The sequence below is a fragment of the Oncorhynchus masou genome, chromosome 8 (assembly GCF_036934945.1).
Source record: "Oncorhynchus masou masou isolate Uvic2021 chromosome 8, UVic_Omas_1.1, whole genome shotgun sequence".
Lineage (NCBI taxonomy): Eukaryota > Metazoa > Chordata > Actinopteri > Salmoniformes > Salmonidae > Oncorhynchus > Oncorhynchus masou.
Window position 1 is genome coordinate 789,555 of NC_088219.1, and position 22,220 is coordinate 811,774.

Sequence of the window (22,220 nt, forward strand, 5' to 3'; positions counted from 1 at the left end):
TACTGGGGAAGTTACCATGTTGTTAGCTAGCTAATGAGGATATACTGGGGAAGTTACCATGTTGTTAGCTAGCTAATGAGGATATACTGGGGAATTTACCATGTTGTTAGCTAGCTAATGAGGATATACTGGGGAAGTTACCATGTTGTTAGCTAGCGAATGAGGATATACTGGTGAAGTTACCATGTTGTTAGCTAGCTAATGAGGATAATATATATAATATATAATATATATATCCCATTTAGCAGACGCTTTTGTCCAAAGCGACTTACAAGTCGGCTGGGGCCACTACTTTTACATATGGGTGGTCCTAGCGGGAATCGAACCCACGACGCTTGGCGTTGCAAGCGCCATGCTCTACCGACTGAGCCACACAGGACCCCAGGATATACTGGGGGAAGTTACCATGTTGTTAGCTAGCTAATGAGGATATACTGGGGGAAGTTACCATGTTGTTAGCTAGCTAATGAGGATATACTGGGGGAAGTTACCATGTTGTTAGCTAGCTAATGAGGTAACATGACCAAACAAATTGTTAACAACGCAGGAGTAGTTTTAGAACAGCGCATTAATGTAAAATGTGGTCCCGGTGATCTACTATAGGAAAGTAAAATGTTGCTCCGGTATTATGGGTCAGATCTCTTGACCTGGCTGGGCTAGAAGCAAGCCGTTGGATTCTCTATAGTGGTTTAGGTCAGGGTGTGACTGGGCGGGTGTTCTAGAATGTGTTCTAAAATGTTGCTCCGGTAATATGGGTCAGATCTCTTGACCTGGCTGGGCTAGAAGGCGTTTTCACTGTAGCCAGGGTGTAACCATGATGCTATTGAATCTGCACTCACCTTTTCTCTTGGGCACTCGGAAACTATGGTACAGCGAAGCCTAATCATTACAACAATTATTATCTGGGAGCTTTTTTTACCGAGTCGCACAGTAAAACTCCCGGTCGGTGCATCAAAATATTTTGTCACATACAGTGCATTTGGGAACTATTCAGACCCCTTGCCCAATTGAGCTCAGGTGCATCCTGTTTACATTGATCATCCTGGAGTCCACCTCTGGTAAATGAAATTGATTGGACATGATTTGGAAAGGCACACACCTGTCTATATAAGGTCCCACAGTTGACAGTGTGTGTCAGAGCAAAAACCAAGCCATGAGGTTGAAGGAATTGTCCATATATGTCTCTATAGTGCTTTAGGTCAGGGTGTGACTAGGCGGGTGTTCTAGAATGTGTATTTCAATGTTGGTGGTTTTGTATGGTTCCCAGTTAGAGGCAGCTGGTAATCGTTGCCTCTAATTGGGGATCATATTTAGGAAGCCCTTTCTCCCACCTGTTTTGTGGGATATCGTGTTTGTGTGAGTGTTTTTGTGCACCACGACTTTCATGTTTAATTTTTTAGTTTCTTGTTTTGTTGAAGTTTCACGTGTAATAAAGGGCCGTCTTTAATCACGAATGTGACAATAGAGCTCTGAGACGGGATTGTGTCGAGGCACAGATATGGGGAAGGGTACCAAAACAGAGGTTTAGAGTTCCTCTGTGAAGATGGGAGAACCTTCCAGAAGGACAACCATCTATGCAGCACCAATCAGGGCTTTATGGTAGAGTGGCAAGACGGAAGCCATTCCTCAGTAAAAGGCACATGACAGCCAGCTTGGAGTTTGCCAGAAGGCAACTAAAGCCTCTCAGACCATGAGAAACAAGATTCTTTGGTCTGATGAAACCAAGATCAAACTCTTTGGCCTGAATGCCAACTGTCACATCTGGAGGAAACCTGCCACCATCCCTCCAGTGAAGCATGGTGGTGGCAGCATCATGCTGTGGGAATGTTTTGGAAGCTTTTCTTCTAGTCATCCAAGTGATATAAAACACCAAATATTCATTAATATGCTTTAATGTGTAAACACTTTACCTCACAGCCAACATGCTTTCACCAATCCCATATAATTACAGTAAAATACTGTGAAATACAAACCCCTCCCACTCAATTAATTTCATTCATTCATTGCTATTACGTTAGCATTGCCATCTTTACAGTACAATACAATCAATTGTATGATATTCAGGATTTTGGCAGTGTGCCAACAGTCTAAAATAACCACTTCCTTATAGGTACACTCTAAAGGAATGAATTTGACATTAGCTTACAGGTCGGTGGCAAGTAAAACTCTGTATTTCACATTACAGATCATAATATAAACATCACTGTGTAATGACACACAGTGTCACCAGAGACAGTTTTCTCCACTAAGCAACGAGTCGGAGTCAGAGCCTGAGCCTCTTCAGGTCTCTCCTCCACCCGTTACGGGGTCTAAGCCTTCTCAGGTCTCTCCTCCACCCGTTACAGGGTCTGAGCCTTCTCAGGTCTCTCCTCCACCCGTTACAGGGTCTGAGCCTTCTCAGGTCTCTCCTCCACCCGTTACAGGGTCTGAGCCTTCTCAGGTCTCTCCTCCACCCATTACAGGGTCTGAGCCTTCTCAGGTCTCTCCTCCACCCATTACAGGGTCTGAGCCTTCTCAGGTCTCTCCTCCACCCATTACAGGGTCTGAGCCTTCTCAGGTCTCTCCTCCACCCATTACAGGGCCTGAGCCTTCTCAGGTCTCTCCTCCACCCGTTACAGGGCCTGATCCTTCTCAGGTCTCTCCTCCACCCGTTACAGGGTCTGAGCCTCTTCAGGTCTCTCCTCCACCCATTACAGGGTCTGAGCCTTCTCAGGTCTCTCCTCCACCCATTACAGGGTCTAAGCCTCAGGTCTCTCCTCCACCCATTACAGGGTCTGAGCCTTCTCAGGTCTCTCCTCCACCCATTACAGGGTCTGAGCCTTCTCAGGTCTCTCCTCCACCCATTACAGGGTCTGAGCCTTCTCAGGTCTCTCCTCCACCCATTACAGGGCCTGAGCCTTCTCAGGTCTCTCCTCCACCCATTACAGGGTCTGAGCCTTCTCAGGTCTCTCCTCCACCCGTTACAGGGTCTGAGCCTTCTCAGGTCTCTCCTCCACCCATTACAGGGTCTGAGCCTTCTCAGGTCTCTCCTCCACCCATTACGGGGTCTGAGCCTTCTCAGGTCTCTCCTCCACCCGTTACAGGGCCTGATCCTTCTCAGGTCTCTCCTCCACCCGTTACAGGGTCTGAGCCTCTTCAGGTCTCTCCTCCACCCATTACAGGGTCTGAGCCTTCTCAGGTCTCTCCTCCACCCATTACAGGGTCTAAGCCTCAGGTCTCTCCTCCACCCATTACAGGGTCTGAGCCTTCTCAGGTCTCTCCTCCACCCGTTACGGGGTCTGAGCCTTCTCATTAGTTCTGACAAATTGAAAACCCAGTGTAATCTGAAGATGGTGTTGGCTGAGGCTAAAACTGGCAAGTGTTAGATGGTATAGGGATATTGTTATCCACATCGACACCAACAATCTTAGGATGAATCAGTCAAAGGTCACCAAGCGCAACATAACTTCAGCGTGTAACTTAACTAGAAAGATTTGTCGGCATTGAGTAATTGTCTCTGGCCCGCTGAGGAGTGACGGACTCCATCCTAGCTGGAGGGGTGCTCTCATCTCATCTATCAACATAGATAGGCCTCTAACTCCTCTAGCTCCACAATGAGATAGGGTGCAGGCCAGGCAGCAGGCTGTTATCCAGCCTGCCAGCTTAGTGGAGTCTGCCACTAGCACAGTCAGTGTAGTCAGCTCAGCTATCCCCAATGAGACCGTATCTGGGCCTCGATCTGGGTTGGGCAAAACTAAACATGGCGGTGTTCGCCTTAGCAATCTCACTAGAATAAAGACCTCATCCATTCCTGTCATTATTGAAAGAGATCGTGATATCTCACATCTCAAAATAGGACTACTTAATGTTAGATCCCTCACTTCCAAGGCAGTATTAGTTAATGAACTAATCACTGATCATAATCTTGATGTGATTGGCCTGACTGAAACATGGCTTAAGCCTGATGAATTTACTTTGTTAAATGAGGTCACTCCACCTGCTTACACTAGTGACCATATCCCCAGCGCATCCTGCAAAGGCTAACATTTACGACAGCAAATTTCAATTTACAAAAGAAAAAGTAAGTGTTTTTGTCCTTTTAAGCTTTTAGTCATGAAATCTATGCAACTCAATCACTTTATATATATAGTGCCTCCCGTACAGTGGGGAAAAAAGTATTTAGTCAGCCACCAATTGTGCAAGTTCTCCCACTTAAAAAGATGAGGGAGGCCTGTAATTGCTCCTACAGTTGATTTCTTCAAACCAAGCTGCTTACCTATTGCAGATTCAGTCTTTCCAGCCTGGTGCAGGTCTACAATTTTGTTTCTGGTGTCCTTTGACAACTCTTTGGTCTTGGCCATAGTGAAGTTTGGAGTGTGACTGTTTGAGGTTGTGGACAGGTGACAGCTATACTGATAACAAGTTCAAACAGGTGCCATTAATACAGGTAACGAGTGGAGGACAGAGGAGCCTCTTAAAGAAGAAGTTACAGGTCTATGAGAGCCAGAAATCTTGCTTGTTTGTATGTAACCAAATACTTATTTTCAATCTCTCCTCTACTTTGAGCCGATTGCAATTTTCCTAATTCCCTCTTTGTGGCACCTGACCACACGACTGAACAGTAGTCCAGGTGTGACAAAACTAGAGCCTGTAGGACCTGCTGTGTTGATAGTGCTGTTAAGAAGGTAGAAACTCGGGCCTGTAGGATCTGCCTTGTTGATAGTGTTGTTAAGTAGGTAGAAACTAGGGTCTGTAGGATCTGCCTTGTTGATAGTGTTGTTAAGAAGGTAGAAACTCGGGCCTGTAGGATCTGCCTTGTTGATAGTGTTGTTAAGTAGGTAGAAACTAGGGTCTGTAGGATCTGCCTTGTTGATAGTGTTGTTAAGAAGGCAGAGCAGCGCTTTATTATAGACAGACTCCTCCCCATCTTAGCTATTGTTGTAGCCAAATGTTTTGACCATGACAACTTGTTAAATTTACACATTATTTATTATAAGATTTAGTTGAGGTTTAGGGTTTAGTGAATGATGTCTCCCAAATACAATGCTTTTAGTTTTAGAAATATTTAGGACTAACTTATTCGTTGCCACCCATTCTGAAACTAACTGCAGCTCTTTGTTAAGTGTTTCTTTCATTTCATTTGATGTAGTAGCTGACGTGTATAGTGTTGACTCATCTGGATACATATACATCATCTGCATACATAGGCTTTACTCAAAGCCAGTGGCATGTCGTTCGTAGAGATTGAAAAAAGTAAGGGGCCTAGACAGCTGCCCTGGGGAATTCCTGATTCTACCTGGATTATGTTGGACAGGCTCCCAGTAAAGAACACCCTCTGTGTTCTGTTAGACAGGTAACTCTTTATCCACATTATAGCAGGGGGTGTAAAGCCATAGCACATACATTTTTCCAGCAGCAGATTATGATTGATAATGTCAAAAGCCACACTGAAGTCTAACAAAACAGCCCCCACAATATTTTTATGATACATTTCTCTCAGCCAATCATCAGTCATTTCTGTAAGTGCCGTGCTTGTTGAATGTGTTGTGGAAATTCTTACACAGGGGCACTCAAAGTCAAAGTGCTGTGCTTGTTGAGCATCCTTCCCTATACGCATGCTGAAAGTCTGTTGTCAATTTGTTAACTGTAAAATAGTTTACTGTAAAATAGTATCTGGTCAAACACCATTTTTTCCAACTTTACTAAGGGTTGGTAACAGGCTGATTGGTCGGCTATTTGAGCCAGTAAAGCTTTATTATTCTTAGGTAGGGGAATGACTTTTGCTTCCCTCTTGGCCTGAGGGAACACACTTTCTAGTAGCTTAAATTGAAGAAATGTAAAATAGGATTGGAAATTGTCTGCTATTATTCTCAGTCATTTTCCATCCAAGTTGTCATAACCCAGTGGCTTGTCATTGTTGATAGACAACAATCATTTTTTCACATCTTCCACACTCACTTTACGGAATTCAAAATAACAATTATTGTCGTTCTTAATTTGGTCAGATATATTTGGATGTGTAATGTCAGCATTTGTTGCTGGCATGTCGAGCCTAAGTTTTCTTGCCAATGAACAAATCATTAAAGTACTTGGCGATATCAGTAGGTTTTGTAATGAATGAGCCATCTGATTCAATGAATGATAGAGCTGGAGGCTTTACGCTTGACTGGAGGCTCACTGAAGGCTTTGTGCCATGGATCATCACTGGATGCTTCGTGCCATGGATCATCACTGGAGGCTTTGTACCATGGATCATCACTGGAGGCTTTGTGCCATGGATCATCACTGGAGGCTTTGTGCCATGGATCATCACTGGAGGCTTTGTGCCATGGATCATCACTGGAGGCTTTGTGCCATGGATCATCACTGGAGGCTTTGTACCATGGATCATCACTGGAGGCTTTGTACCATGGATCATCACTGGAGGCTTCGTGCCATGGATCATCACTACAGGCTCCGGGCCATGGATCATCACTGGAGGCTTGGTGCCATGGATCATCACTGGAGGCTTGGTGCCATGGATCATCACTGGAGGCTTCGCTGGAGCAGGAACAGGTCTCACCGGACTGAGGAGACGTACTGGAAGCCTGGTGTGTGGATCGGATACACTGGGCCACGAGCGCTGAGCCGGCACCATCCGTCCTGGCTGGATTCCCAATGCGAGGAGCTGGAATATAGCGCACCGGGCTGGAGACATAGTGCGCATCACCGCATAACACGGTGCCTGACCAGTCACATGCTCCCCACGGTAAGCACGGGGAGTTAGCTCTGCCAACCTCCCCGTGTGCCCCGCCCCGAAAAATGTTTTGGAGTCGCTTCTCGGTCTTCCTTGCCAGCCGTGACCCTGTGTAACGCAGGTCCCCTTTCCTCTCTGCGTCCGCCTTCCTCGCTTTTTCCATCTGCTTCCATGTCCATGATCCCTTTCCTTCCAGAATGTATTCCCATGTCCACTCGGTCTGCTCCTCCCGGCCACGTCGCTTGGTCCGTTTCGTTTGTGGTGGGTTGTTCTGTCACGAACGTCGTCAAGGGAATGACCGGACCAAGGTGCAGCGTGGTAAGCGCACATTCTTTTATTTTAAATGTCGCCAACAAAACAATAAACAACCAAACGAACGTGAAGCTCTGTAAGGCCATACCTGCCACTAACAAAGACAACAACCCACAAATGAGAAAAGGAAAAAAGGCTGCCTAAGTATGATTCCCAATGAGAGACAACGATAGACAGCTGTCCCTGATTGAGAATCATACCCGGCCAAAATCAAAGAACCAGAAAGCATAGACTTTCCCACCCGAGTCACACCCTGACCAAACAAACATAGAGAATAATAGGATCTCTAAGGGCGTGACAAAGGTGCTCCAAAGCTTTTTACGATCATTCTTGGGGAGGCAGGTTGGCCTAGTGGTTAGAGTGTAGAGGCGGCAGGGTAGCCTAGTGGTTAGAGTGTAGAGGCGGCAGGGTAGCCTAGTGGTTAGAGTGTAGAGGCGGCAGGTTGGCCTAGTGGTTAGAGCATTGCACTAGTAACCGGAAGGTTGCAAGTTCAAAACACCCGAGCTGACAAGGTACAAATCTGTCATTCTGCCCCTGAACAGGCAGTTAACCCACTGTTCCTAGGCCGTCATTGAAAATAAGAATTTGTTCTTAACTGACTTGCCTGGTTAAATAAAGGTAAAATATTTCTGTCATTTATCTTCGTTTCATAGTGTAGTTTCTTCTTCTTTTTATTCAGTTTGGTCACATGATTTCTCAGTTTGCCAATCGGTTGTGCAGCCAGACTTATTTCCCATTCCGTTTGCCTCATCCCTCTCAACCATGACATTTTTAATTTCCTCATCAATGCACGGGTATTTCACCGTTTGTACAGTCATTTTCTTAATGGGTTCACGCTTATTAGTAACTGGGATAAGACATTTCATAAATGTGTCAAGTGGAACGTCTGTTTGCTCCTCGTTACACACCACGGACCAACAAATATTATTTACATCAACAACATCAGAATCACTATAAATCTTATTGTATGCACAACAGTCGTGGCCAAAAGATTTAAGAATGACACAAATACTAATTTTCACAAAGTCTGCTGCCTCAGTTTGTATGATGGCAATTTGCATAAACTCCAGCATGTTATGAAGAGTGATCAGATGAATTACAATTAATTGCCAAGTCCCTCTTTGCCATGCAAATGAACTGAATCCCCCAAAAATATTTCCACTGCATTTCAGCCCTGCCACAAAAGGACCAGCTGACATCATGTCAGTGATTCTCTTGTTAACACAGGTGTGAGTGTTGACGAGGAAAAGGATGGAGATCACTCTGTCATGCTGATTGGGTTTGAAAAACAGACTGGAAGCTTCAAAAGGAGGGTGGTGCTTGAAATCAATGTTCTTCCTCTGTCAACCATGGTTACCTGCAAGGAAACGCATGCCATCATCCTCGCTTTGCACAAAAAGGGCTTCACAGGAAAGGATATTGCTGCCAGTAAGATTGCACTTAAATCTACCATTTATCGGATCATCAAGAACTTCAAGGAGAGGGGTTTGATTGTTTTGAAGAAGGCTTCAGGGCGCCCAAGAAAGTCCAGCAAATGCCAGGACCGTCTCCAAAAGTTGATTCAGCTGCGGGATCGGGCCCCCACCAGTACAGACCTTGCTCAGGAATGGCAGCAAGCAGGTGTGAGTGCATCTGTGGGGTAAAGTAATTTTCTCTGATGAATCCCCTTTCCAATTGTTTGGGGCATCCATAAAAAAGCTTGTCCGGAGAAGACAAGGTGAGCGCTACCATCAGTCCTGTGTCATGCCAACAGTAAAACATCCTGAGACCATTCATGTGTGGGGTTGCTTCTCACCCAAGGGAGTGCGCTCACTCACAATTTTGCCTAAGAACACAGCCATGAATAAAGAATGGTACCAACACATCCTCCGAGATCAACTTCTCCCAACCATCCAGGAACAGTTTGGTGACGAACACTGCCTATTCCAGCATGATGGAGCCCCTTGCCATAAGGCAAAAGTGATAACTAAGTGGAACAAAACATTGATATTTTGGGTCCATGGCCAGGAAACTCCCCAGACCTTAATCCCATTGAGAACTTGTGGTCAAACCTCAAGAGGTGGGTGGACAAACAAAACCCCACAAATTCTGACAAACTCCAAGCATTGATTATGCAAGAATGGGCTGCCATCAGTCAGGATGTGGCCCAGAAGTTAATTGACAGCATACCAGAGCAGATTGCAAAGGTCTTGAAAAATAAGGGTCAACACTGCAATTATTGACTATTTGCATCAACTTCATGTAATTGTCAATAAAAGTCTGTGACACCTATGAAATGCTTGTAATTATACTTCAGTATTCCATAGTAACATCTGACAAAAAAATATCTAAAGACACTGAAGCAGCACCATTTGTGAAAATTAATATTTGTGTCATTCTCAAAACTTTTGGCCACGATGGTATTAGGCCCAGCCTTTGGAACTTTGGTTTTCCTAGATATGGCAACTATATTGTGATCACTACATCCTGTGGTTTTCCTACATATGGCTGCTATATTGTGATCACTACATCATATGGATCTGGATACTGCTTTAAAGCAGATTTCTGCAGCATTAGTAAATATGTGATCAATACATGTTGATGATTTCATTCCTGTGCTGTTTGTAACTACCCTGGTAGGTTGACTGATAACCTGAACCAGGTTGCAGGCACTGGTTACAGTTTGAAGCTTTTTCTTGAGTGGGCAACTTGATGAAAGACAGTCAATATTTAAATCACCCAGAAAATATACATCTCTGTTGGTATCACATACATTATCAAGCGTTTCACACATATTATCCAGATAGTGACTGTTAGCACTTGGTGGTCTATAGCAGCTTCCCACCAGAAGGGGCTTTAGGTGAGGCAGATGAACCTGCAGAGGGATTCAGGGCAGTAAAGGGACGTTAAGTTACTTCCATTGTGTCTTCCAACACCCCTGGGATAATGTACATTTACTGAAGCATTACGACAACTCAGAGACACAATGGTAGGTATTAACTGAGCTGGGTTGGGTCATTGATCAGTCATTGTCTCAACGCAGCCTTATAATGCTGTTAAAGGATCCAGGAACCTGCGTTACAATGGTAGAGATTAACTGAGCTGGGCTTGGGTCATTGATCAGTCATTGTCTCAACGCAGGATCCTGGATCAAAGGATCCCATAGGATTTGGGTGGATCCAGTCCTCCTGATAAAATGTGTTTTGTTTCCAAAAAGTATTGAAATTGTCAACAAATGTCACATAGGCAGGAAAGAATCCTGCTAAAGCATTCAATGCCATGATATAGAGAGGGATCAGGACCAGATATGATGGGTCTTTATTAGTGTCTAGCAGACAGTCAATCAGCTCTTTAAAATCCAGTTTCAACTGTTCAGAGCTGCCCTTCATAATGTCACTAAAACCCACATGGACTAGGATAGAATCAATGTTTATGTCCTGGTGTAGTACATTCAGGAGCAGCTTAGTAATGTCATTTACTCGAGCTCCGGGACTGTAGATACTCCGGGACATTGTTTTTGCACCCGGAACAAGTCATATTTCTTACCATGGAGCTGCCCAAAATCACGGCTGGCGAGAAAGACGAGGAAATCCGCCCACTCCCACGCATCATGGTGCCCGGTGCTCCTGGCGCCCGGTGCAGGCCTACGACAGATGGAGAAGCCTCACTCGATCCAGAGTAGGGACTGAAAGTTGCCGATGTCCAAATCACAGGGGAAGGAGTAAGAGTAGGCACAGGTACAGGTAACCCCTAGCGACGAAGCTGCAGGAAGATCACGATCCAGATCTGACAATTAATCTTGATGGTTGTACAGTCGTCTCAAATAAAACTGTGAAGGACCTCGGCGTTACTCTGGACCCTGATCTCTCTTTTGACGAACAGATCAAGACATTTCCACGCCCAGCTTTTTTTCCTTCTATGTAACGTTGAACAAAAATCTGATAATTTTGTCTAAAAATGATGCCAAAAAGCTAATCCGTGCTTTTGTCACGTCTAGATTAGACTACTGCAATGCTCTACTTTCCGGCTACCCAGATAAAGCACTAAATAAACTTCAGTTAGTGCTAAACACGGCTGCTAGAATCTTGACTAGAACCAAAAGCAGGTAAAGGGCCTCATTGGGGAAGTAGGTAAAGGGCCTCATTGGGGAGGTAGGTAATGGGCCTCATTGGGGAAGATAATAAAGGGCCTCATTGGGGAACTAGATAAAGGGCCTCATTGGGGAAGTAGGTAATGGGCCTCATTGGTGAAGTAGGTAAAGGGCCTCATTGGGGAAGTAGGTAAAGGGCCTCATTGGGGAAGTAGGTAATGGGCCTCATTGGGGAAGATGATAAAGGGCCTCATTGGGGAACTAGATAAAGGGCCTCATTGGGGAACTAGATAAAGGGCCTCATTGGGGAAGTAGGTAATGGGCCTCATTGGGGAAGTAGGTAAAGGGCCTCATTGGGGAAGATGATAAAGGGCCTCATTGGGGAAGCAGGTAAAGGGCCTCATTGGGGAAGTTGATAAAGGGCCTCATTGGGGAAGATGATAAAGGGCCTCATTGGGGAAGGAGGTAAAGGGCCTCATTGGGGAAGATGATACAGGGCCTCATTGGGGAAGAAGATAAAGGGCCTCATTGGGGAAGTAGGTAATGGGCCTCATTGGGGAAGTAGGTAAAGGGCCTCATTGGGGAAATAGATAAAGGCCTCATTGGGGAAGATGATAAAGGGCCTCATTGGGGAAGTTGATAAAGGGCCTCATTGGGGAAGTAGGTAAAGGGCCTCATTGGGAAGTAGGTAATGGGCCTCATTGGGGAAGTAGGTAATGGGCCTCATTGGGGAAGTAGGTAATGGGCCTCATTGGGGAGGTAGTTAAAGGGCCTCATTGGGGAAGTTGATAAAGGCCTCATTGGGGAGGTAGTTAAAGGGCCTCATTGGGGAAGTAGGTAAAGGGCCTCATTGGGGAAGTAGGTAATGGGCCTCATTGGGGAAGTAGGTAATGGGCCTCATTGGGGAGGTAGTTAAAGGGCCTCATTGGGGAAGTTGATAAAGGCCTCATTGGGGAGGTAGTTAATGGGCCTCATTGGGGAAGTTGATAAAGGGCCTCATTGGGGAAGTAGGTAAAGGGCCTCATTGGGGAAGTAGGTAATGGGCCTCATTGGGGAAGTAGGTAATGGGCCTCATTGGGGAGGTAGTTAAAGGGCCTCATTGGGGAACTAGATAAAGGGCCTCATTGGGGAGGTAGTTAATGGGCCTCATTGGGGAAGCAGGTAAAGGGCCTCATTGGTGAAGTAGGTAAAGGGCCTCATTGGGGAAGCAGATTACAGTATCATTTAGTGTTTTACACTGTAATACACTGTATTTTATTGTATTGTACTCTATTGTACTGTGTCATTACACAGGTCTTGCTTTAATACCGTATTCATATTACAGTAGGTGTACAGAATGTAATGTAATAATATACTGTAATATGAAATACAGAATTGGACATGCCACCGAGCTGTGTGTCAAATTATCTGTAACCCTTTACAGTGTACCTATAAGGAAGTGGTTATTTTAAAATGTTGGCACGTTGTTTAAAGCCAATACAGTAATATTTATGGTCATATAATCTGATGAGAATGAACAGGCCTAACCGTTCTGGGAGGATTATGGACCTATAGACTATCAACCCGTTGTGCAGGGCTGGGTGTTTCCATGTATCACTGAAGAACAAAATGTCCTTATTAATTGGTAGCTTTTTAAATCAAAAGTAACATCACTCCTGTGGAATAGTTCATGTACGTTTACAACATTAGATTCTCCTTGCAACATCACATCCGCTGTGTCCACTGCTCTGTGAACCCGAACGTCAGATTTGATGGTAATTTGATCCAACACACATACACACATACACACATACGCACATACACGCATACACACATACACACATACACGCATACACACATACACACATACACGCATACACACATACACACATACACACATACACACATACACACATACACACATACAAACAAACACACATACACACAAACACACATACACACATACACACAAACACACATACACACATACACACATACACACATACACACAAACACACATACACGCATACACGCATACACACACAAACACACATACACACATACACACATACACACACACATACACACATACACACATACACACATACACACATACACACAAACACATACACACATACACACATACACACATACACGCATACACGCATACACACACAAACACACATACACACATACACATACACACATACACGCATACACGCATACACACACAAACACACATACACACATACACACATACACATACACACATACACGCATACACGCATACACGCATACACACACAAACACACATACACACATACACACATACACATACACACATACACACATACACGCATACACACACACACAACACACAACACACATACACACATACACACATACACATACACACACACACACACATACACACATACACACATACACACACAAACACACATACAAACACACATACACACCCCATACACACAGGGATACACAGGAAGTGTTTTTCATTTTCTATGCTTGGTTTGCGTGTGTATTTTGGTGGAGAGTCACATGAGGTCACATTATGTGTTATCCATTAGAACACTACACAGCAGAAGCAGCTCAGGAAGAACACATACACTCTCTCACATTCTCTCTCACACACACACTCTCCCCTATTCTCTCTCTCACACACATACACACATACACACATACACACATACACACAAACACATACACACATTCTCTCTCTCACTCTCCCCTATTCTCTCTCTCACTACACTCTCCCCTACATACACGCATTCTCTCTCACACTCACTACACACACTCTCCCCTAACACACATACACACATACACACATACACACAAACACTCTCCCCTACACACACACACTACACACATACACACATACACAACTCTCCACAACTCTCCCCTACACATTCACATACACACATACACACAAACACACTCGACCTGTGTGTTGCATGTGTGGGCGCAGGCGCTGCTGCCCACCCCATTAAGCAGGCCTGTGAAGGGGGCGTGTACAGGGATCTTACCCGGTAGCCGGTAGGAAGTGTTTTTCTATTTTCTATGCTTGGTTTGCGTGTGTATTTTGGTGGAGAGTCTTTTATTCATGAGGTCCACATTATGTGTTATCCATTAGAACACTGCTGGTTAGAGACGTAAGCAGAGAGGCAGAAGCAGCTCAGGAAGAACACATCTCTCTCTCACTCTCCCCTATTCTCTCTCTCACCCTCCCCTATTCTCTCTCTCACTCTCCCCTATTCTCTCTCTCACTCTCCCCTATTCTCTCTCTCACTCTCCCCTATTCTCTCTCTCACTCTCCCCTATTCTCTCTCTCACTCTCCCCTATTCTCTCTCTCACTCTCCCCTATTCTCTCTCACTCTCCCCTATTCTCTCCCACTATTCTCTCTCTCACTCTCCCCTATTCTCTCCCTCACTCTCCCCCTATTCTCTCTCTCACTCCCCTATTCTCCTCTCACTTCCCTATTCTCTCTCACTCTCCCCTATTCTCTCTCTCACTCTCCCCTATTCTCTCTCTCACCCTCCCCTATTCTCTCTCTCACCCTCCCCTATTCTCTCTCTCACCCTCCCCTATTCTCTCTCCCCTCCCTATTCTCTCTCTCTCACTCTCCCCTATTCTCTCTCTCCCCCCCTATTCTCTCTCTCACTCTCCCCTATTCTCTCTCCCTATTCTCTCTCTCACTCTCCCCTATTCTCTCTCTCACTCTCCCCTATTCTCTCTCTCACTCTCCCCTATTCTCTCTCTCACTCCCCTATTCCCTCTCACTCTCCCCTCTCTCTCTCACCCCCCTCCCCTCACTTCCCTATTCTCTCTCTCACTCTCCCCTATTCTCTCTCTCTCCCTATTCTCTCCCATATTCTCTCTCTCTCCCCTATTCTCTCTCTCACCCTCCCCCCCTAAATTCTCTCTCTCACTCTCCCCTATTCTCTCTCTCATTCTCTCTCTCACTCTCCCCTATTCTCTCTCTCACATTCTCTCTCTCATTCTCTCTCTCACATTCTCTCTCTCACATTCTCTCTCTCATTCTCTCTCTCACTCTCCCCTATTCTCTCTCTCTCACAGACATTCTCTCTCACAGACATTCTCTCTCTCACAGACAGACAGACAGACAGACAGACAGATTCACTCTCCCCTACAGACAGACAGACAGACAGACAGACAGACAGACAGACAGACAGACAGACAGACCCAGGCACTCTTTGTTTTACCCTCTCTAATGTACACCAATGAGAGAGAGAACAGAGAGAGAGGGAGAGAGTGAGAGAGAGAGGGAGAGGGAGTGTGAGAGAGAGAGAGAAACAGAGAGAGAGAGAGAAACACAGAGAGAGAGAGAGAGAGAGAGAGAGGTGTGTATGTGTTCCATTAAATAGTGTCCCGGTGGTAATCTAATCTGTGAGAGTGGCCAAGCGGAGGGCCGTGAGTCAGCGCGCGGGCGCAGGCGCGGGCGTGGGGGTAGGGGTCTAATGCTGAGTGGCAGTTGATAATGCCAAGCAGTTATATCAGCATCTGCCCTGTGGCTCTCCGCTTTCCTCACACACACACACACACCAAAATGTCTCTCCAAGCGCACGTGGATCCAATACAGCAGAGGCCTATATCACAATAAATTACAACTCCATTTGATCCGTTGCACACAGACATGTTTTACCTTGAGACTAAACTCATGTTCACATCTGCTAAATACAACCAAGATGAGTCACAGTGCAAAACAAAGCCTCCAACATGAAGTGCTGATAGCATCGACGCCTCGACATTGAACTCCCCAGGGAGAAGGAAACTATTCTCACTAGGTCTATCCAGAGAGAATAGATAGGCTATCTTTTAGTCTATCCAGAAGTGGAATATTTTAATTTATCCCTGGAGAATAAGTATCTTTCCTACCCAGAGGTTCATTTTAAACATTTCCCTCACCCCTGAATCCCATGGCAGACAGATCAGCGCGTCATCAACACGGCACAGTGCATCATCAGTAGAGATGTGGGCGCTTTCCTTCTTTAGATTATAGATCCCTCTTTGATAGAACATTTCCTTATCTAACTACCCACCGAGGCCTTCAAATGATACTTCACTGTGACATCAGCGAAACTGTTTCTTCCTGGATTGAAACTAATCGGATGTTTAAAACGGTACAATCTTAAAGTCACATCGGCGCATGAGGCCACGCACTCCATATTTAGAGGCGTTTAATGTTCCTCGTGAGACTAGAATATCCTAGCAGCAACTTGAAACCAATTGAAGCAGTCAGGAAATGTGATTGGGTGAGATTGTTGTCGGCTCAATGTGATGTTTAATGAAAGGGGGAGCCACAAAATTGTGAATCAACTATAATGGTATAGAAAAGTATTTTGTTATCAAAAATAACAGTTATAAAAAATATCTTGTTAAAAAAATATATTGGTGTAGTTCAGCCCATTGTATAACAAAATACTCAGAAGTAATTAAAATAATTAATTAATTAATTAAATTTAAATGGTATTTTCCAAATAATTGTAATAGAAATTCTGCCCATCTCTGACCGTAGATCAATAACTCAGCATCAACAACCCAACCTGGCTCTGGCAAGCAACACTGAGGCATGCATGAGAGCACCAGCTGTTCTGGATGACTGTGTGATCACGCTCTCCGTAGCCGATTGTGAGCAAGACCTTTAAACAGGTCAACATTCACAAAGCCGCGAGGCCAGACAAATTACCAGGACGTGTAACTCAGAGCAGGCAAGCGCCTTCACTGACATTTTCAAACTCTCCCTGGCTGTTCATTGACTACAGCTCAGCGTTCAAAACCATAGTGCCCTCAAAGCTCATCACTAAGCTAAGGACCCTGGGACTAAACACCTCCCTCTGCAACTGGATCCTGGACTTCCTGACGGGCCGCCCCCAGGTGGTAAGGGTAGGCAACAACACATCTGCAATGCTTATCCTCAACACTGGGGCCCCTCAGTGGTGTGTGCTTAGTCCCCTCCTGTACTCCCTGTTCACCCACGACTGCATGGCCAAGCACGACTCCAACACCATCATTAAGTTTGCTGTCGACACAACAGTGGTAGGCCTGATCACCAACAACGATGAGACAGCCTATTGGGAGGAGGTCAGAGACCTGGTTGTGTGGTGGCAGGAAAACAACATCTCCCTCAATGTGAGAAATACAAAGGAGCTGATAGTGGACTATAGGAAAACGAGGGCCGAACAGACCCCCATTAACATTGACGGGACTGTAGTGGTGCGGGTCGAGAGTTTCAAGTTCCTTGGTGTCCACATCTATCATGATCCAAAACCAGCAAGACAGTCGTGAAGAGGCCATTTCCCCTTAAGGAGACTGAAAAGTTCTGGCATGGGTCCCCAGATCCTCAAAAAGTTCTACAGCTGCACCATTTGAGAGCATCCTGATTGGTTGCATCACCGCTTGGTATGGCAACTGCTCGGCATCTGAGCCTAAGGAACTACAGAGGGTAATGCGTACGGCCCGGTATATCACTGGGGCCAAGCTTCCTGCCATCCAGGACCTCTATACTAGGCGGTGTCAGAAGAAGGCCCAAAAAAGAGGCTCCTTAACAGCTTCTACCCCCAAGCCAAAAGACTGCAGAGCAACTAATCAAATGGCCACCAGACTATTGACACTGATCCCTCCCCCCTTTGATTTTACACTGCTGCAACTCAGCTGTTTGTTATTCAGGTACTTTTTGATTGATTCGATTTACTTATTTTAGTTTATTTAGTAAATATTTTATTACCTCTATTTATTGAACTGCATTGTGGGTTAAGGGCTTGTAAGTAAGCATTTCACTGTAAGGTCTACTACACCTGTTGTATTCAGCATTTCACTGTGAGGTCTACTACACCTGTTGTATTCAGCATTTCACTGTGAGGTCTACTACACCTGTTGTATTCAGCATTTCACTGTGAGGTCTGCTACACCTGTTGTATTCAGCATTTCACTGTGAGGTCTACTACACCTGTTGTATTCAGCATTTCACTGTAATGTCTACTACACCTGTTGTATTCTTTCACTGTGAGGTCTACTACACCTGTTGTATTCAGCATTTCACTGTGAGGTCTACTACACCTGTTGTATTCAGCATTTCACTGTGAGGTCTACTACACCTGTTGTATTCAGCATTTCACTGTGAGGTCTACTACACCTGTTGTATTCAGCATTTCACTGCATTTCACTTTCACTGTAAGGTCTACTACACCTGTTGTATTCAGCATTTCACTGTAAGGTCTACTACACCTGTTGTATTCAGCATTTCACTGTAAGGTCTACTACACCTGTTGTATTCAGCATTTCACTGTGAGGTCTACTACACCTGTTGTATTCAGCATTTCACTGTAAGGTCTACTACACCTGTTGTATTCAGCATTTCACTGTAAGGTCTACTACACCTGTTGTATTCAGCATTTCACTGTGAGGTCTACTACACCTGTTGTATTCAGCATTTCACTGTAAGGTCTACTACACCTGTTGTAGTCAGAATTTCACTGTAAGGTCTACTACACCTGTTGTATTTGACACATGTGACAAATAACATTTGACCTAATGTGTTCTGTCCAATATTTAACCAAATTGAGTTGTTTTTAATACAGCGTTTAAAAAAAAAGTGTGAACATTCTTTTAATCCACAGGCTCCACAATATCACCTGAACACGACAAATTAAAAACAGATATTTTGTTTTTCAAACAGATTTGTTTAGCCGACATCCGCGTTCGGAGGAACTGGATTTAGAGTCAAATCCACCATGGCCTCCTGGCACCTAAAGCATCGCCATTGGCTGCACCTAAAGCATCGCCATTGGCTGCACCTAAAGCATCGCCATTGGCTGCACCTAAAGCATGGCCATTGGCTGCACCTAAAGCATGGCCATTGGCTGCACCTAAAGCATCGCCATTGGCTGCACCTAAAGCATGGCCATTGGCTGCACCTAAAGCATGGCCATTGGCTGCACCTAAAGCATCGCCATTGGCTGCACCTAAAGCATGGCCATTGGCTGCACCTAAAGCATGGCCATTGGCTGCACCTAAAGCATTGCCATTGGCTGCACCTAAAGCATGGCTATTGGCTGCACCTAAAGCATCGCCATTGGCTGCACCTAAAGCATGGCCATTGGCTGCACCTAAAGCATGGCCATTGGCTGCACCTAAAGCATGGCCATTGGCTGCACCTAAAGCATGGCCATTGGCTGCACCTAAAGCATGGCCATTGGCTGCACCTAAAGCATGGCCATTGGCTGCACCTAAAGCATGGCCATTGGCTGCACCTAAAGCATGGCCATTGGCTGCACCTAAAGCATGGCCATTGGCTGCACCTAAAGCATCGCCATTGGCTGCACCTAAAGCATGGCCATTGGCTGCACCTAAAGCATGGCCATTGGCTGCACCTAAAGCATGGCCATTGGCTGCACCTAAAGCATGGCCATTGGCTGCACGGAGTCACATTAACAGAATATTATGCAGCTTTGTTTACATCTCCATGAGGATGATAGAAAACCGTCTCCTTATTTCTTTTAATGATGTTTCAAATCGTCATTATTTCTATAAAGCAAATGGCCACCCAGACTATTTACACTTTCTCATTCTGAACTTCTACCGCGAGTGAGGCAGGTGTGGCTTTGTGGCAATGATCACAAGAGCAGCTGCTCACCAATTTGACAAACACCAAAACATCCGCTATGGGGGTTTTCTGCTAACACTTGAGCTGATTGAATCTCGGTCTTCATCAAGACTGGAAGTATGTACACACACACACACACACGCACTCACACACACACACGCACTCACACATACACACGCACACACTCACACATACACACACACACACGCACTCACACACACACACGCACTCACACATACACACACACACACACACACACACACGCACACGCACGTATACACACACACACACACACGTACACGCACACACACACTCACACGTACACGCACGCACGTACACACACACACACACATGCACGCACGTATACGCACGCACGTACACACACACACACGCACGTACACACACGCACACACACACATGCGCGCACGCACGCACACACACACGCGCACGCACGCACACACACACGCTCACGCACGCACATACACACACACACACACACCACACACACACGCACACACACACACACGCACACACACTCACACGTACATGCACAAACACACACACACACACTCGCACACGCACGTACACACACGCACATGCACGCACGTATACACACACACGCACACGCACACACAGACACACACACAAACACAAACACACACACGCTGGATGACAGTCTTTGTGTTAGGTTTAAGAACCAATGTGTTTTAGCTTTTAGCCTTCTGGAGGGTTTTGATGTAACATAGATATGGTCATACTAATGTTCTATTAAATATACACTTAGTGGACAAAACATTAAGAACACCTGCAGTATTAATAGTATTGTAATATTACATTAAGTGGACAAAACATTAAGAACACCTGCAGTAATAATAGTATTATTGTAATATTACATTAAGTGGACAAAACATTAAGAACACCTGCAGTAATAATAGTATTGTAATATTACATTAAGTGGACAAAACATTAAGAACACCTGCAGTAATAATAGTATTGTAATAGTACATTAAGTGGACAAAACATTAAGAACACCTGCAGTAATAATAGTATTGTAATATTACATTGAGTGGACAAAACATTCAGAACACCTGCAGTAGTAATAGTATTGTAATATTACATTAATTGGACAAAACATTAAGAACACCTGCAGTAATAATAATATTGTAATATTACATTAAGTGGACAAAACATTAAGAACACCTGCAGTAGTAATAGTATTGTAATATTACATTAATTGGACAAAACATTAAGAACACCTGCAGTAATAATAGTATTGTAATATTACATTAAGTGGACAAAACATTAAGAACATCTGCAGTAGTAATAGTATTGTAATATTACATTAATTGGACAAAACATTAAGAACACCTGCAGTAATAATAGTATTGTAATATTACATTAACTGGACAAAACATTAAGAACACCTGCAGTAATAATAGTATTGTAATATTACGCTGAGCTGCTCTTTCCATGACAGACTGACCAGGTGAATCCAGGTGAAAGCTGTGATCCCCTATCGATGTCACCTGTTAAATCCACTTCAATCAATGTAGATGAAGGGGAGGAGACAGGTTTAGAAAAGGATTTTTAAGCCTGGAGACATGGTGTGTGCCATTCGGAGGGTGAATTGGCAAGACAAAATATTTAAGTGCCTTTGAACGGGGTATGGTAGTAGGTGCCAAGCGCACCAGTTTGAGTCAAGAACTGCAACGATGCTGGATTTTTCACACTCAACGGTCCCTTTGTGTATCAAGAATGGTCCACCACCCAATGGGCATCTAGCTAACTTGACACAACTGTGGGAAACATTGGGGTCAACATGGACCAGCATCTCTGTAGAACGCTATCGACACAAGGTGGAGTCCATGCCCTTATCGAACTGAGGCAGCTCTGAGGTAAAAATGGAAGGGAGGGGTGCAACTCAATATTAGGAATGTGGTCCTAACATTTGGTATACTCTGAGTATATATAGTGTCACTGTGGTTTCCATTTCAACTAATGCACTTATCCATTGTTTTAACAATAAAAACACTTTTTTAATGTAATTTTTAATGTAAACTGAGAAATTATAGAGTATCTCTTCCACCTCAAATTGGTTGTTTCTGTTGTGGTGTGTTTTCTAACAGCAGAATTAGCCTATATATTTCATTGGTTGTTTCTGTTGTGGTGTGTTTTCTAACAGCAGAATTAGCCTATATATTTCATTGGTTGTTTCTGTTGTGGTGTGTTTTCGAACAGCAGAATTCATTATATTTTATTGACACCATTTGCAGTCTCTCATCAGTAGACTAACACTGTGTAACTTGCCCTTTAGCCAAACTCAATTTAAAATGTGGTTATATTTTATAGTACTATTTACAATTGACCTAACTACCAAAGAACAAGAATTTTATTGAATTGCACTATGACCTTTTCAAGTAGTTACCAAATGTGTGTTTTATTCTTTTTTTAAACACACATTTGGTAACAACTTAAAAATGCAAAAAAAATGAATTAATTTAA

General features: G+C 44.4%; 1 non-coding gene across 1 annotated transcript; it reads right to left on the reverse strand.

The window, feature by feature from the left end:
* Positions 1-305: 305 nt before the first annotated feature.
* Positions 306-381, reverse strand: trnaa-ugc (transfer RNA alanine (anticodon UGC)). The gene has a single exon. It is a non-coding gene; the product is annotated as a tRNA-Ala (tRNA).
* Positions 382-22,220: the final 21,839 nt, after the last annotated feature.